This window comes from Typopeltis vanoorti, chromosome 25 (genome assembly GCF_054136105.1).
Source record: "Typopeltis vanoorti isolate ZY-2024b chromosome 25, IOZ_Tvanoo_1.0, whole genome shotgun sequence".
NCBI lineage: Eukaryota > Metazoa > Arthropoda > Arachnida > Uropygi > Thelyphonidae > Typopeltis > Typopeltis vanoorti.
The window spans coordinates 41,051,055-41,067,758 of record NC_143573.1 but is presented as its reverse complement, the minus strand read 5'-3'; the positions used below and the strand labels follow the sequence as shown (position 1 = coordinate 41,067,758).

Below are 16,704 nucleotides of genomic sequence, written 5' to 3'. Positions count from 1 at the left end.
ATAACATTAAAAGAATTTGAATAAATTTCATTTGATAACATTAATACATATAGTCTCATCCAAAACAGCCAGACCAAAGCTGTGAAAACAGAAATAGTGTGTTTATAAAGCTCAAGTAAAATTCCTCCTTCAATATGTGATCATTCTGCATATCTATGAGTGTTAACATTGCCAGAAGCACTTTTTAGCACAGCTTTTGGTGTCACTTGAAACTTTCTTCCTATTTTGCTTAATATACTGTTAAATCTTTTATATATATCAAGGTTCTTGTAAGTTGAGGAGGAAAAAAGCAACACGGAATCTAGTGTGTACCGAGGCAGTGTGTGTGTGTGTGTGTGTGTGTGTGTGTGTGTGTGTGTGTGTGTGTGTGTGTGTGTGTGTGTGTGTGTGTGTGTGTGTACTAGTAAATTATAAAATCTCTCATGATAAGTAATTTCACAACTTATCATGTTCGGTTTTACATGTTTTTAATTCAGAAAAATGTACTAAAAAGATATGTTAAATATTCATTGAAATAATATTTTTGGTAAGTTATTGTATTCAGCCTTTATTACAATAATGTGGCACATGAGTCAGCAAGTCTAACACTAAGATTAGTAAAAAGTTAAGAGGATTACAATAACAGGAAAGTTATAGATACTTGCGAAGAATGACGTCATCATATCCAAAGGTCAACAAGTGCCAAGGATAAGGAATTCGAAAAGCAACATCAACATGCCTGAAGGTAAGCACATAACCAGTTTCGAGAAATGCATGCATGTGCAAGGCAGAAATCTAGGCCATATAAGGCTCCTCGTCAGAAAGGAAATTCATCCCAGGATTCTCAATGCTTTCTCTTACCATAGATCACAGCCATTCATGGTCAGGAAGTGAAAGAGAAGCTTTGTTGGTTTATCTCCAGGGTTCTCAAGGCATTCTCTTACATGAAAATCACTGCCCTTCGTGGTCGGGAAGTGAAAGAGAAGCTTCATTCGTCGTCTGCTTGGATCACCGCTACGATGAAAACATTGTGCCACATCATCAGGAAGGAAAGTAGCTACATATCGTTGCTAATATCTCACACTCAATATATAGTCTAGCTGGCACAGTCGATAAACAAATAAATTTCTACACTATAGAGCAAGGGAGATAAGATATAGTATAAGTGTATATATGGCGGCAGTCAAAAGTTAAGACAGCCGACCATATTAACGACAGTTAAATAAAGGGAAAGACAAAGCAGGGTAGTAGAAAGATATTAAATAAATATTACAAATGGTGCAGTCAGCAGGATTCGAAATTTTTTTTTAAGAATAGTGCACTGACAAATAACAGTTCAGTATGTGCTTTACAAACCATTTAATCAAGCCAGAAGAATATTTACAGAACGCACATAAAGTAGTTACAATTACCTTACTGCTCTACACTTTAGTTCTGAGCTAGCTTAAGATCTAAACATAACATTACTCAATTAGGGCAAATATACATATATAGCTAATATGTTTTGTTCAATAAATGTATTTATTCATTTTCTTCTATCCCTATGAGAAGGAGAAAAAAGAACTGTAAGAGGAGAGTATGGGAGCATATTAAAAGTGACAAAAAAAGTCACCTGACAAATCGATATGTATACACGGAACTAATTTTACCATTGCTATACAATTGCTCACAATTAATTTTACATAACAGCTTCACATTCACTTTACATACTTTCAGTCAATGCAATTACTTACACGTCCCTTTTAGCAAAAATTCTTTCACGTTATCGTAATGTTCCACGAGAATCTTCTTATCTTTCTCTATTTCTTTCTTTCTTTGCTCAAGAAGTTGACCATCCTTTTCTTTATTAGATCCTCACTGTAGCAACGATATGTAGCTATTTTCCATTCCGATGACTCGACACAATGTTTCCCTCATAGCGACAATCCCAGTAGACAATGCTTCCTTTTCACTTCCCGACCATGAATGGCAGTGATCTTCAGGTAAGCCTAATAACCCTTCCCAGCTTCACATCATCTGCAAACAACTGAATATCCCCTTGCAATCCACGGACAATGTCATTGATATAAAGGTTAAACAATATAGGTCTCAGTACTGAGTCCTGTGGAACCTCACTTGCAACCTTCTGCCACTTTGATATTGCTCCACCATACACAACTCTCTGATACCTATCGGACAGCAAATCCTGAATCCAGTTGACCAATCTGACATCCAGACCCAGTGCTGCAACTTGAATATCAGCTTATCATGTGGCACCCCGTCAGATGCCTTTGCTAAGTCTAGGAAAATGGCAGTATATGCCTTTCTCTCAACTGTTCATGTCACTTTATTATAAAAGGCAATGATATTACTAAAGCAAGAGCGCCCCTTAACAAATCCATTTTGATTCTTACAGATAACATTACCCTTATCTGCTCAAAGCTGTATATAGTCCCTCACTAATTTCTCCAAGACCTTAACAACTACTGATGACACACAAACAGGCCTATAATTAGACACTTCTAGTCTGCTACTGTGCTTATGCAGTGGCATTATCTTACCTTCCTTCCATTCCCTGGATACCTTTCCCACAGCCAGACTTTTATTGAAAAGCCAGGTCAACGGAGCTGTCAGTGCTTTAGCACATTCTCTCAAAACCCATGGTGAAATACCATCCAGTCCAACAGCTTTACTGGTATCCAGAGTATTCAGTATTTGGAACACACTCTCCTCTTGCACCTCTAAACCTGCCCTATCCTGCTAGCATTAAAACCTACTCAAGGATGAAATACTCCAATAAAGTGCTCATTGAATCTTCCAAAATCGTTTCTCTGCCTACTGGCCACATAGGTAAAAAATTCACTAGGATTGTCTTTGGATCTTAGTGCCAATCTTTTCTCATATTCCAGTTTTGCCTTCCTCACCATTCTGGTCACTCTCTTGGCCTGCATCTTATATTCTTCATGTATCTGTCCTCCACCCCTCTCCTTATATCTCTTCCAAAATCTCTTTTTTGATTGCAGTTCCTGTTTGATATCATTTGTTCCACTTTATACCAAATTGTGTCTGCTTCTTCACCAGTGGAATACAGCTTACTATTGCTGCTAACAATAGTATTCTTTCACAATTTCCCAAGCACTAATAATATCCTGGCCTTCCAATTCTGCCCTCCATGGAACTGCCTCTAGTTGATACCTAAGACTATTATAATCACTTCTTCTTCTTCTGCAGCTTCTCCCACTTAAGTGGGGTCACTGTTGATGATGAGTCTCCTCCACATCCTCCTGTCTTGGGCTGTCACCACATCTAAGTTTTTCATCCTGAAGTCCTCTTCTACCAGCTCCCTCCATCTCTTCTTTGGCCACCCACACTTCCTCCTTCCTTGCACATCCATCTGCATGACCCTTCTTCCCACATATTCGTCCTCCCTCCTCATCACATGACCAAACCATCTCAACCTTGCCTCCTGTATCTTCGCTCCTAAGTTCATAACTTTCACTGTTCTCCTCACATAGTCATTTCTCAGACGATCTTTTCTGGTCACACCGCACATCCACCTAAGCATTCTCATCTCTGCTACTTCCATCCTGCTGATGTTATTTTTCCTCAGGGCCACAGTTTCTATAGCTATTATAAGACTATTATAATCACCCGCCTTATAATTCCACATGCATTCCCTTTTCTTTGATACACCTGAATCTCAGTTCATCTTCCAATTCAAAACCACATGGTCACTCTCTCCAACTGGTGGGAGAGATGTCATCTCACTTATCATCAGCTCTTCTGATGCTATGACCAAATCCAAAACTCTTGAACCTCTTGTTCCCTCTATTACATACTGAAGAAGACATTTATCCCTCAAGAATTCCAGAAATTCTATCCCCTTCTTACTACTTGCATTTTCCTCTTCCCAGCTTATACTGCTGTAGTTAAAATCTCCCATAACAATCATTCTTTTGCACTTGTCTTTGTCATCCAATAATCTTTGGCCAGGTTGATGTTATCAGCACCACCAATTCATCTCCTTTATTTCGGATGTTCCTGGCATTAGTATAAAGCATAAAAATTTTACTGCTTCTAAACCTATCACTCTCCCCTCTTGACCCCTCTGGGCTCAATGTTACCTGATGTCGTTCCCCCATTCCCATAAGAGGCCACCCCTGCTACCATCCACCCTGGGAATTCTAGTTTCCCTGCATTGATACACTGACTCGTTCAGAAAACAGCAATCTTTCCAGATGCCTTCGTCCTTCCTCATTCAAATGCAAGCAGTCTCTAGTATACAGTTCCCTTCTGTCCTCAAACACCCTCCAAGAATCCATATATTCAAATCCTCTCTTCTCACACATTCTGGCTATTATTCGATTCAGTATTGCCACTCTTCTGCTCAGCTCATCATCATACCTGGGCAACACACACACACATTCTTCCCTCTCTGCGTTTTCTTTTGCACAACTTCAAGAAAGAATCTCAGATCTCTTGCTGCCCGATTTACACTGCCTCTCAAGTCATTCATGCCCACCATCTCAATCATTTCATCCATCCTTTCACCCCTCTTAATTGCCATAGCCACATTTTCTATCATCCCTCCAAGCAAATACACCTGTGGCCTATCTTGCACAGCAGAGATCATCGAGTCTCCATACATCACACCTCTAACCACGCTGTTCCTTGATTGCTCACCTGCATCCTTCACTCTCTCTCCTCTAACACTTTCTCTCTGTGTTCTCCTACTTACTTGCTGTTCTCGCATCACTCTGTCCCTGATTCCAGCACCCCCTTGCATTCTTCTCATTTCCTCTCGCTGACCGTTTCCATTCTCCCAATCTCTATCATTCCCATAACTCTCTCTCTCACTCCCTCTCTTCTACTGTTTCCATTCTCTCCTCTTTTTTTCTCTCCATATTTTTCTTTCTCATAGTATCATAGTTTCTCATCTGATACTTATTTTTATTCCACTCTAAACTTAATGAGGATTATTTCTTATTTCAAATCTCCTGTAGATTCTAGTATCCTGAATGAGTGTGTGAAGATATCACCATCAACAATAATGCAGTCTATAAGCTTTTTCTCATTTGTGTTCTCTCCATATGCTGGAACATGGTGTTTTTAATGACTTTTCCCATTATGTCCTGAACAGAATGATAGAAAGTACTTACCATTTTTTATTAGAATGCTCTTTTCTCTGTATTCTATTAATTTTTTGAGGTATATTTTGAGTCCTTATAATGACTCAAAATATTCCTCCAATTCATCATAAGAATACTACTGTGAGGGAAATTTGCCCACAACATTCTACTCTGGTGCTACCTAACATTCTAGAAGGTTATCTTCACATGTGGTGTTGAATATTACTGCAACTCCTTCCTCACCCTTATCATTATGTTTTTAAGAATATTTCCCGTTTTTTTAGCTTCTCATTTTCCATGTTGATAGTGGTTATGGAGAATAATATAGATATGCTGATAATAAATTTTGTTTAATCCTTTATCCAAGTGTAGGCAAACAAAGTTATCACCTGAAAATATCTTCAGGACTGAGGCAAGGTGGTACATCTGTTGGCACCTCGTAGCAAAGGTGGACCAAGCTCTCATCTCTCCTTGTCTTAGTATCTCCCATAATGCAAAGCATATCTCCTTAGAGACTTGTCTAATCATTGAGAAATAACTTTCTTAGTTGTGTGAGATAAGATAGCATTGTCACAAGGTGAAAGTTAATGTGCATAATGTTATTTATTGTCTAAGCTTGCCTGTGGTATGTATGTGTAGGTCTGTTATGTTGTATGACTTAATGTAGGCATAAAAATTACCTTAGCCTGTTTACTTACAGAAGAATTGTTAAACTAGATTGGATAATTTAAGATCTAAGCTAATATTGCTGAGAAGTATAGAGCTGGGAAAAAGATTGTGTGCCTAGTGTTAACTTTATTGTACTTTAAATAGCATGAATAAATTGTTTTGTTTGTCAAATAACTTGCCTGATTCCTATATAGCAATGCACTTCTCATAAAAAGACCGAACCTGTGTGACCTAGGGAGATAAGTAGCCATGACTGAAGAATAGAGTATAGCGTTTCTTGACATAGCGATAAGTGTGAGAGATATTTCCGTGCTTTGTTGAGTGTTTTTCCTACTGGAAGGATATTCAAGTCTTATCTGCGATTTCTGATGGTGCAGTCATAATAAATAAATAAATTTTTCAGAAATCAATATCGAAAAATGCATGCTGTTTAGACAAAGGGATTGACTCCAGCCAGAGGCAAGTCCTAAGTTATAGAATTTCGTGCACATGATCATGCATAGTTACGACACTGAGAAAAGGAGAGAAAGAAAGGATTAACTGTAGTAGACTAAATCAAGCAACGGATTAAGAACAATGGAGTCACAAAAGTTAAGTATAATAAGTTAAGTGAGTTGAAATAAACAAGATAAATAAGACAAATAAAATATACATATCAAACATAAAGAAAATAAGTATTAAATTTTACAGAAGGTACTGGGGACTAAAAGTGCTGGACCTTGTGACTGCTCAGAAAATTTGTCTATAATGAAGGCTTTTCCAACTCTGCCACCAGTTAGTAAGAGTGATCATCTAATTTTGACCTGTTATTAATGTTATTTCCTTTGCAACAATTTTATAAATCCCCTTTAATATCTGAAAAGTTTCTATCATGTCCCCTATTTTCCACCTATCAACTAAACTTTGTAATTCACAAATCTTCAACATAACCTCATGGGGAGCATTCCGTAGACCTGTCACTTGCTCGCTCACTCATTTCTGAATCTTCTCTACCACCTCCTGGTCCCCAAGAAATCCAAGTCACCAAATCTGTGCACAATAGTTAATAGCCTTATAAAGAGAGGATAATAACTTCCCCATCTTTACTTGTTAGCATGTTTTTCAACATTCAAGTAATCCTTTGAGCTATTTTACTTATTCTTGCAAAATGGTTTCTGAACTTCAATAATTTATCCACCACTATCACCAATTTCCTGGAATCAAGTACCATCAATATGATACATTGTATACAACCTTTTCAACCCAAAGTGCATACATTTTGCAACATTAAATTGACAATCACTATCCTTTGCCCACAGTGTCAATTTATTTAAATCATCCTGCAGGATAATTACAACACTTTTATCAACTACTACTCTCAGTTTTGCATCATCATTGAATATCCCCTCTTAAATCTTTCCCCACTCATTGATATACAAATTAAGGAGTATTGAACCTAGTACAGAACCCTGAGATACTCCACTAGTTACCCTCATTCTCCTTGATTCCACTCCACCATATACCATTCTCCAGTATCTGTTTGTCAGTAGCCACCGCCACCCTCCCATCTATGTTACTAGCTTCATATCCATTCCCATTTGCTTCAAATGTTGTAACAGTTTTCCAGGTGGTATGCAAAGTCTGGCAATATCATAGTGTAGCTAGTTCCATTATCCAATTCTGCTGTCAGTTTTATTATAAAACGAATAAATTATTAAGACAGAACCTACCCTTTACAAAGCCATGCTGTCCACTACAGGGTATTGCATCCCTATCCACCCAATGTTGGATTTTATCTTTAACCAACTTTTCCAATACTTGAACAACTATTCTTGATATATTGATTTGGTCTGTAGTTTGCTACCTCTGTCTTGAAGCCACCTTTATGCAATGGAACTATCTTACCCTTTTCCACTCTTCTGGAATCCTGCTAGACTTGAAACTTAGACCGAACAACTAGATCAGAGGCAATGCCAATTCTCTTGTGCATTCATGCACTACACGGGCTGATATGTTATACAGCCCAACTGCTGTGTTCACATTCATATTTTTCAACATGCTGAACACCTCCTCTTTATTTACCTCAATTTTGATATGCATTTGTCACATCCACAACTGAAAAATCTCCAACTAGACAATACACTTTTGTAAACTCTTCACTCACCAATTCACCTTCCTACCATAAGCATTGTTTAAAGTAATCCTACCACAGTCATTTTTTTTCTCTTACTTACTACATAGCATCCACGCAGTTAGCCAAGTGGCTATGCGCTTCACAACCCATATGCCTGTGAAAGGAGTGTCCTGCGTTCAATTCCCATTGCTGACATGAGGAGTTTAAGGATCTTTCTCAGACATAGCCAAGTTAGCCAGTCTTGGGCGTGGACTGCAGGATTTTTCTCCCCAGTTTATCTGGAGCTTTTCCTCCTGCAAGCAGGCAAACTGGCCCCATGAACACGCACCACTACAGACATAGGATACCTCCAGGAATAAGGAGTAACCAACTATTCCATAGGATTTCGGTTCTGAATGCCTACACGGTGAAAAGTGTGGGTCTACGTGTGAGCGTAAATTAGGATAGGATAGGACTTGCTACATAAAAATACTCTTTTCGGTTTACTTTGGCCGGCTTAGCTAATTCTCTCTCTCATAATCTGATTTGGCCTTTCTTACCAAACTAGTCACCCTTCTTGCTTGCACCTTGTACTACTCATGAATATATTGATCACTTTTTTCTTTATATTCCCTCCAGTGTTTTCTTTCTTTCACTGGAAGCAACGGAAATCCACAACCAGATAACCAGAGATATCACATTACTTATGTTCAAAGAAAAAAACACACTTCATGTGCTATGTTCTACATAGAAACATATAATGAAATAATTTATGTCTATACATATAACAATTGAGAAGGCCACTCAAGCAAATGAGATATTCAGATTACTTATGCTTCCAAAAAAAGCAATATAATCACACACAAGACACTTGAGTCATATCTACATAGGCTGTTCAATAAGTTATAAGACTATATTTATACAGAAAACAGATTACCTTTAATCGTCATCATTTACATGGTCTTTTTCGAAGTAACTACCCGTGAGATGCAATGCATTTGTCCCAACATTACGTCCACTTCTTAAACACATGTGAAAGTCCTTTTTTTGAGAGTTCTTTCAAAACTGCCACCGCAGCTTTTAAACATGCTTTATTGCTTTCGAAATGGCGGCCTCTTAGTGGTTTCTTGAGCTGAGGAAACAGCCAGAAATCGCACGGTGCGAGATCAGGACTGTAAGGAGGGTGTGGTAGGATATCTATGTTGTTCTTCTGCAAAACGTCCACTACACAACCAGCAATATGTGGCCTTGCATTATCGTGGTGCAATAAAAAGCCATTCTTCAGCAATGGACGCTTCCTTTTGACGTGCTGTACCATTGTCCGTAAAACATCTACATAGTATAAGCCGTTTACAGTATTCCCGGGTTCTACAGTGTGTTGGTAAACAATGCCTTTGTAGTCAAAAAACATTATAGTCATAAATTTACCAGCCGATTTTACAGTTTTTGCTTTCTTGGGGGTAGGCAAAGACGGATGCTTCCATTCACTGCTTTGTTGTTTCATTGTAGGGCCATAGTGATACAACCAAGCTTCATCTGCTGTAATGATGCGTTTTAAGAAGTTGTCGTCTTTCTTTCCATTCTGTGCACACATCCACTCGATGCTGCATTTGTTCGGGTGTCAAGAGTTTGGGAATCCATCAAGCGCAAACACGTTTCAGTCCCAAATGTTCAGCCATGATTCAGTGAACACTTCCCACAGAAATATTCAGGACAACATGCAGCTGCCGTACTGCAATTCTGTGATCCTCCTTGATGATAATTGCTGCTGTGTTGATCACTGTCTCTGTGATGGACGATGAAGGTCTTCCCTCACGTTCAAGATCATCCACATTTTGCCTTCCTTCCTTAAAAGTTTTATGCCAGCGAAAAACACTTGCCCTCGACATCGCTTCATCGTGGAAAGCTTCGGGTATCATGTTAAAAGTGTCTGATGCCGATTTTTGCAAATGCACACAAAATTTAATTGCATAACGCTGTTCCAAGGACGCTTCCATTTCGACAACTGGTCGCGGCTCATAGGCGTGCCGAAACAAGCTTGCATTTAGTCACGTGACACTCTGGCACATCAGCCCGTATACGCCATCTATCGACCTCTTTTGTTAATAAAGACAGCAATATTTCTTTATTCCACAGAAATTAATATTGTGATGAGTGGTTTTGCAACAGTAATATTAGTCTTATTACTTATTGAACAGCCCTCATACATACAAAAAAATATTTCATTAACACGTAATGTAATAATATACACCATACGTACATATTTCCAGGTTATTTCCAGGTTTTACGTACATATTTCCATATTTCCAAAGCATTTATTATGCTTTTTTTTTTTGTTTTTAACGCATTCTCAGTTTAATATTTATATCAGAAACTTAAATTCAGTACACAACATAAAATATTGGGAGTGAGGTTCAAGAAATTTGTAAGTTATGGATAAGTAGTATGAGTTCAAATTCCAGAGAAAATTTGCAAAGATATCTTCTTTAGCACTGTTCAGATTTGTATGTATTTTTTTAAATCAATACCTACCTTTGTAAGGTTAAAAGTTTATATATGCTCACATCATGATGATGTGAGCATATCATCATCATCATGATATGCTTACATCGCTGATGGACTAAGCACAGGATAAGAAACTCCTGGTCTGCAAAACCAAATTGCAATGCTGTTTCAGTCTCTAATAAAAAATACTAATATTTATTAGCACTTTTCCTCTTTTTGAAATGTAATGAAAATTAGCTACCAAAGAATAGTTTTTATTTTATTTTATTTATTTACATATTTTTTACAAAGAGGAGCAAAAATAACCCCAATGCCACTAAGATAGCAAGTATCTTGGCTATTTTGTTTATAGGAAATAACAAACCTATAAGACTTGCTTGGAAGTATGAGCAGTATATTATGCTCACACTGCTTATTGCAAACATAGAAGGCAATGGTTTCAATACTATAAAAATAAGTTTGTTTCCCAAGCATCAAATTTGAAAATAATCCAATCTATACATTGTCCTCTCAGTTGAAACCAGAACAACATTTTACTTGTGAAATGCTTGGAAATCTATGGAATCTCAAATATTTCCATACAGATACTGTAGATTTCAATGAAGTATTGATTTTTAGCAAGGTAATTCAAACTAATTTCTCAAGTATGAACTCATAAGACAGTTTACAAAAAAAGTTACTTCATTTCAATAGATGGATACGTTCAAACGATACCTTTTTTTGTAAATATTAAATTCACTGTGATCATCTGTTGCCAACCACATTCACAATGGATCTATTTATCTGTATACAGAAATTGCATTGCTTTAGTTATTTAGTCATGTTTACAAGTTTCTTTAAATAGTATACGATTTCCTTCCATTATTTGATCCCATTTTTGAAATTCATTTCAGGTAAAAAAAAAAAAGGTGGACTCCAAAATTTCAAGATTAAAAAAAAAAAATAATAATAAAAAATAAAAAAAAATCAGCTAACGCCTTTTTATTCCCATATATATAGGGAGTAGGCGAGGCCATTTTTAGCCCTATCTAACTTTTGGAGACTGAGTGGGCAGTTCAATCTCCACTGGTACCCAATCAGAGATAGCTGGCCCAAGGCTATCACTAATTAAGCGGCACGCAGTGAAGAGTGGCAGCTCAACAAGCGCCGCCATCTCGTGGTCCCTAACACTCGTATTTAATGTCTGAAATAATGTGGGTTCTACGGTTGATTTTCTTGAGTTTACAGGACGAAAAACCCGAGTTTCCGGGAGAAAAAACCTGCTTTCCCATGCCAGAGATTGACTAACTTGGGAACCGGTCAAAAAAAGGCTTAGAAAAATTTCTTCTAGTCGCCGACTAGACTCGAAATCAAGTCTTCCTTTGTGCGGCCAAGTGCCGTGGTGTGCAAACGCCACATCCACTGAGCTACACATGTTGGAGAAAGCAGGCTCGACCCGGGTCCTAACACTCTCCCCCCCAAGCGGAAGCCTGCAGCTTCTTTCGTTGCTCTGATCAGTAGAGGTGGTGGTTATTAGAAGGCCAGCTACTAGAAGCCCTGTTGCTGAGAGGAGATTACATAGCCTTTAAAGGAATGCGGAGAACCGACCAGGGCTTCTGAAACCTGCTAATATAATGCTATCTTACATGAAAATGTGAAATCTCATAATCATCATCATCAAATTATTGGCATGTATCAAGGGGAAGGGTGTACAGGATATGATAGTACTACATAAAAATTAACATCATTATTAACTTTCTATCTACAATTTTCCACCCAAATTAATCTGTTATCACTCAAGACTACAATATTATCAGATCTTATATTTCTGTCTTCTATGGGACTTTTTACTGTATCAGTTAACCTATATAATGGTCTTTATCTGGGTCTTTTTCATGCCATCTTAGCAAAGAACACTTGTCTTGCTAACCTTTCCTCTTCCATTTTGTTTAAGTGACAATACCATTCCATACCAATTGAAATTAGCTCTGCTAACACACTGCTGAATGCTAATAATATCAAGTTCTTTCCTAATATCCTCATATTTAATATGATGCTACACTGATGCCATTTGTTCAGTCCACCAATCTTTCTCAGAACTCTCATATCTGTGATCTCTGGTCTCTGATTGACTATTTTATATCTAACCCAGCTCTCAGATCCATAAATAAAATAAAAAAATGAAGTCAACTTTTTGACTAATTTCTCTTTTATTCCAGATAAATTTAATCAGTTGGCTTCATACTATACCAGCTTTGATAATTCTGTTGTCCATTCCCATATTTATTTTGCTATCTTCAATTAAAAAGTGTGCTGAAATAGGTGAAATGTTTTACCTGTTCTATAAGTTCTTCATTCCAGGTGTGTTTGATATTTTCAATGTTCATGTCTATTTTCATTGTCTTTGTATTGCTGATTTTCACATCAATTTATTATAGTAAATATTTAATTTATGCAAAATGTCATATTATTAATACCTGAAGAAAGAAAATATCTGTTTATTAAAGGGAAAAAAAAAAAAGAGGGTGTCAGAATAAAAAGTACATGCTGCTTTTTACAAAAAAGGTTTTTAACGTTTATTGCATTTTCAATGGTTGTATTGAAAAAAAGAGGAGGAAACTAGAATTAAAAACACTGCTGTCAATTTAAATTGCATTCTCCAGAGCATATCATCCAAAGTTGACAATGAAATGCCTGATGATTAGAAGAGACATGCTAACATTCATTTCCAGGAAGAATAACACTCTTCCTCTCAAATCTCTCCTGTTCTTTATCAACTTCATAATGAATCAAAAAATAATAATAATTAAAATAAGATAACAAAAAACATAGTAAATAAAGTTCATACTAATATACATGACTACTGAAAATCATCTGTATGTGCTTCAGGTGATCTACATAATTTCTGCATAAAGTAATCTTCATTTCTTTCTGTTTAATAATTATCTTTCTAACATGTAATTATATTATAATTATTATAATGAAAATTCATATACATATATATATATATATATATATATATATATATATATATATATATATGAAGATTATCATGGAAAAGTTGACGAGGAGAGAACGATTTCGCCCTTGTGTTCATCTGGTTCAAACCCATCAAACGTGTGCAAAGATGTATAAGGCACTAGAGAAGAACAGGTTGTCCAACTGTGTCATGCAGACTGCAGACAAGCGTATACAAAAGAACATGCAGGTAGATTATTATGTCTGTACAAGAATGCTATCAGTATCAGAAACAAAAGGAGTAGAGTTAGTTGCTTTAGTCAATATGTTGGGACCTCAAATTGTGGGCATTAGTGAGACCTCGCTATCAGAATCAGACATACTAACTGGTATCGAGTGTAAAGGGTATGGTATTTTTAGATATTTCAGTAAATTCATTCTTGCTAAAAGAGTGTTCACCTGAACTGGCTATTCCTTTGACCAGGCTGTTTAATGAGTCTCAAAACAGGGAAGATTCCGCAGGAATGGAAAGAATGTAAGGTGATTCTATTGCATAAGGCTGGTGCAAAGACCGATGTATCCAACTATCAACAAATTAGTATCTCAGGAGTGGTGGTGAAGATTTTGTAAAACCTGGTTAGGGCTTGCATTCAGAAATGGGTTGACAGTGAATCTTTACTTTTCAATGAGCAATATGGGTTTATTAAGGGGAGGTCATGTTTTAGCAACTTGCACACATTCTATAACAATGTTACCATTGAACTAGACAAGGAGAATGGATACACCATGATACTTTTGGATTTTGCTAAGGCTTTTGATAGAATACAGCATAGTAAACTATTGCATAAATTGGAGAATATGGGTCTGGATTATAGAATATTAGCGTGGATATGAGGATGGCTGACTGACAGCTATCAAAAAAGTGGTCTATGGGGGGGATGTGAGTCTGCAAGATTTAAGGTAACCAGTGGTGTACCACAAGGATCAGTACTTGATCTAGTGCAGTGGTGCACCCAGAGAGAGAGAGGGCCCCTGGCAACTCCCAAAGAAAAAGGGAAAAAAACGCTAGGAAATTTTCCAAAAATCTTTTCCTAATTAAAATTCATTTCTTTATTTATGTTATGTCATTTCTTCTATTTCTATACTACTTATGAATTAGCAGTCACATGAGGTGGGAATACTCTATAGCTCTCGGGAATCATGGCCGCTAAGAACACAAAGCGAACGAAGTAGTATTTGGGCGAACCAAGTGCTACTTCAGTTGCCCGAGCCGGGCCAGATGACATCACAGGTATCATGTATTGGAGATCATTGCAGATGCTCAGTCATAGGTCGTATGTGATGCGTAATGTGTATTCTCAAATCATCTATTCAACTCGGCCCTCCCCTAAGATTAAATCCTGAGTATGCCACTGGTCCAGTGTTATTTAATCTGTACATTAATGACATTGGGAAGGATTTGACAAGCGACATACAAATATTTGCTGATGATGCAAAGATAGGTAGAGTAATCAGGAATGCTGTTAATAAGCAGTACTTGCAGAATGATTTGAATAGTTTGGAATTGTGGGCATGGGAAAATGGATGTCAGTTCAATGTCAGTAAATGTAAAGTCATTCACTTCGGCATGAATATCCAATGTTGTATTATATTGGTGAGATTATGCTTGAAGAAAATGATGAGGCTAGGGATCTTGGTAGTGTTAGTAGATAGGAAGTTGAAGCTCAGGGGCCATGCAGCAAAGATTGCAAATACAACTCAAAAGATAATTGCAATGCTGAAATGAACATTCACATGTAAAGATAAGGATGTCATTTTGCCTCTTTTCAATGCATTGATAAGACCTCACTTGGACTATTGTGCACAGGTCTGGTCTCCTGATTTTGTTGTGATTCTGATATAGTGAAGAGAGAGAGAGAGAGATAGTGCAAAAGAGTGTGTTAAAAATGATATCAGGATTATGGAATACTGATTATGAAGACAGATTGAGAATTTGTAGACTGCAAACACTAGCAAACAGGATAAAGAAGGGATGATATGATTGAGACTTACAAACTTCTGAAAGGGTCATACAGGATTTCAGTCAAGGGAATTTTTCAATTTATGGAGGGTGGAGAAAGGACAAGAGGGCATCCTTGGTAGCTGAGTATGAATGCTGCTAAGAAGGGGATGAAGACTAGATTTTTCTCTCATAGGGTGGTGTGTGATTGGAATGGATTGCACTGAATGTTGTGAGTGCAAGCAGTGTGAATGAATTCAAGAATAACTATGATAGCTGGTGTGTGTAGTATGTGGCCTCCCTCGATGACTCACTGACTCCCTGAAGGCCTCTCTTAATAATAATAATATACTACACACACACACACACACACACACACACACACACACACACACACACACACACACACACACACACTCTCTCTCTATGAAATTACACAATTAGTTAACTTCTAAATCAAAAACTGTGTGGTGAATACAATAAAAGCACATACAGCATGACTGATAACATAAGGATCAAAGCTAAATAACTGGGAGGAGATCTTCCCAGAGCTTGAGAATGCTGAAAACCAACTAGGGGTTCAGATAGCATCTAATCCTGACCTTCTCATGGCATGTGTTTATTAAGTATCCCCCTAAATAATGAATAAAAATAATACTGGCAATGTGAGAATTAGGTAACCAATTTGTATTCTGTATTGCCTTAACATGACAAAATGTCAAACTAGTTGGAACAGCAACTGGCTAAACAAGGATCTCTCATCTCGGAACAAGAGAATAGTGAAAACTTAGTTACTGAAACACCTGACAAAGATACGTACAAGAAGTACAACTGGCAATTGAGAAGTACCATACATATTTCACTGGCATCACTGAGACAAAGAAGACTAAACAGGTGTCAAATATTGCCAAATAATAACTATGAGGTGTAATATTAAGGCAATAGTGATCAGGAAAAGGAGGGAGTTGTTATAACATTCCTAATAAGCTATAGTATTGTAATTAATTTTAATTTCATAATAGATAGTCAAAAAATTAATATTGTGAGGAGCCAAATGAACAGATTTCTATGGAATAAGAGTGAAATTAGCCCAAACACTATTTTGTTCAAATAATTTTAACTTATGGATATGAGATCTGGGTTAGAAATAAAACAGTAGATCAAGAATTACAGACTACAGATGTCAGACTTCTGAGAAAAATTAGAAGAATGAATAGATGGGATCAATATTATATTAAAAATAAAGATATTTTAAAAGCAACACGATTTTTATGTTCTTCAAAAACTATGCTTGCGATCACCTAAATAGCAAGTGAGGACTGCAAGCCCATGCTCTGAACACTCCTTCACCACAGGATTAAATAAAATAAGACAATTGGGCTGCACAGAAGTTGTTACAGATCTAGGAGACTATT

The 16,704-nt window shown here is 37.0% G+C and overlaps 1 protein-coding gene across 4 annotated transcripts in view; it reads right to left on the bottom strand.

Annotated features, from left to right (window-relative positions):
- Positions 1-16,704, bottom strand: part of LOC150092682 (condensin-2 complex subunit H2-like) — a 266,667-nt gene that overhangs the window by 183,713 nt on the left and 66,250 nt on the right. The window lies entirely within an intron of this gene.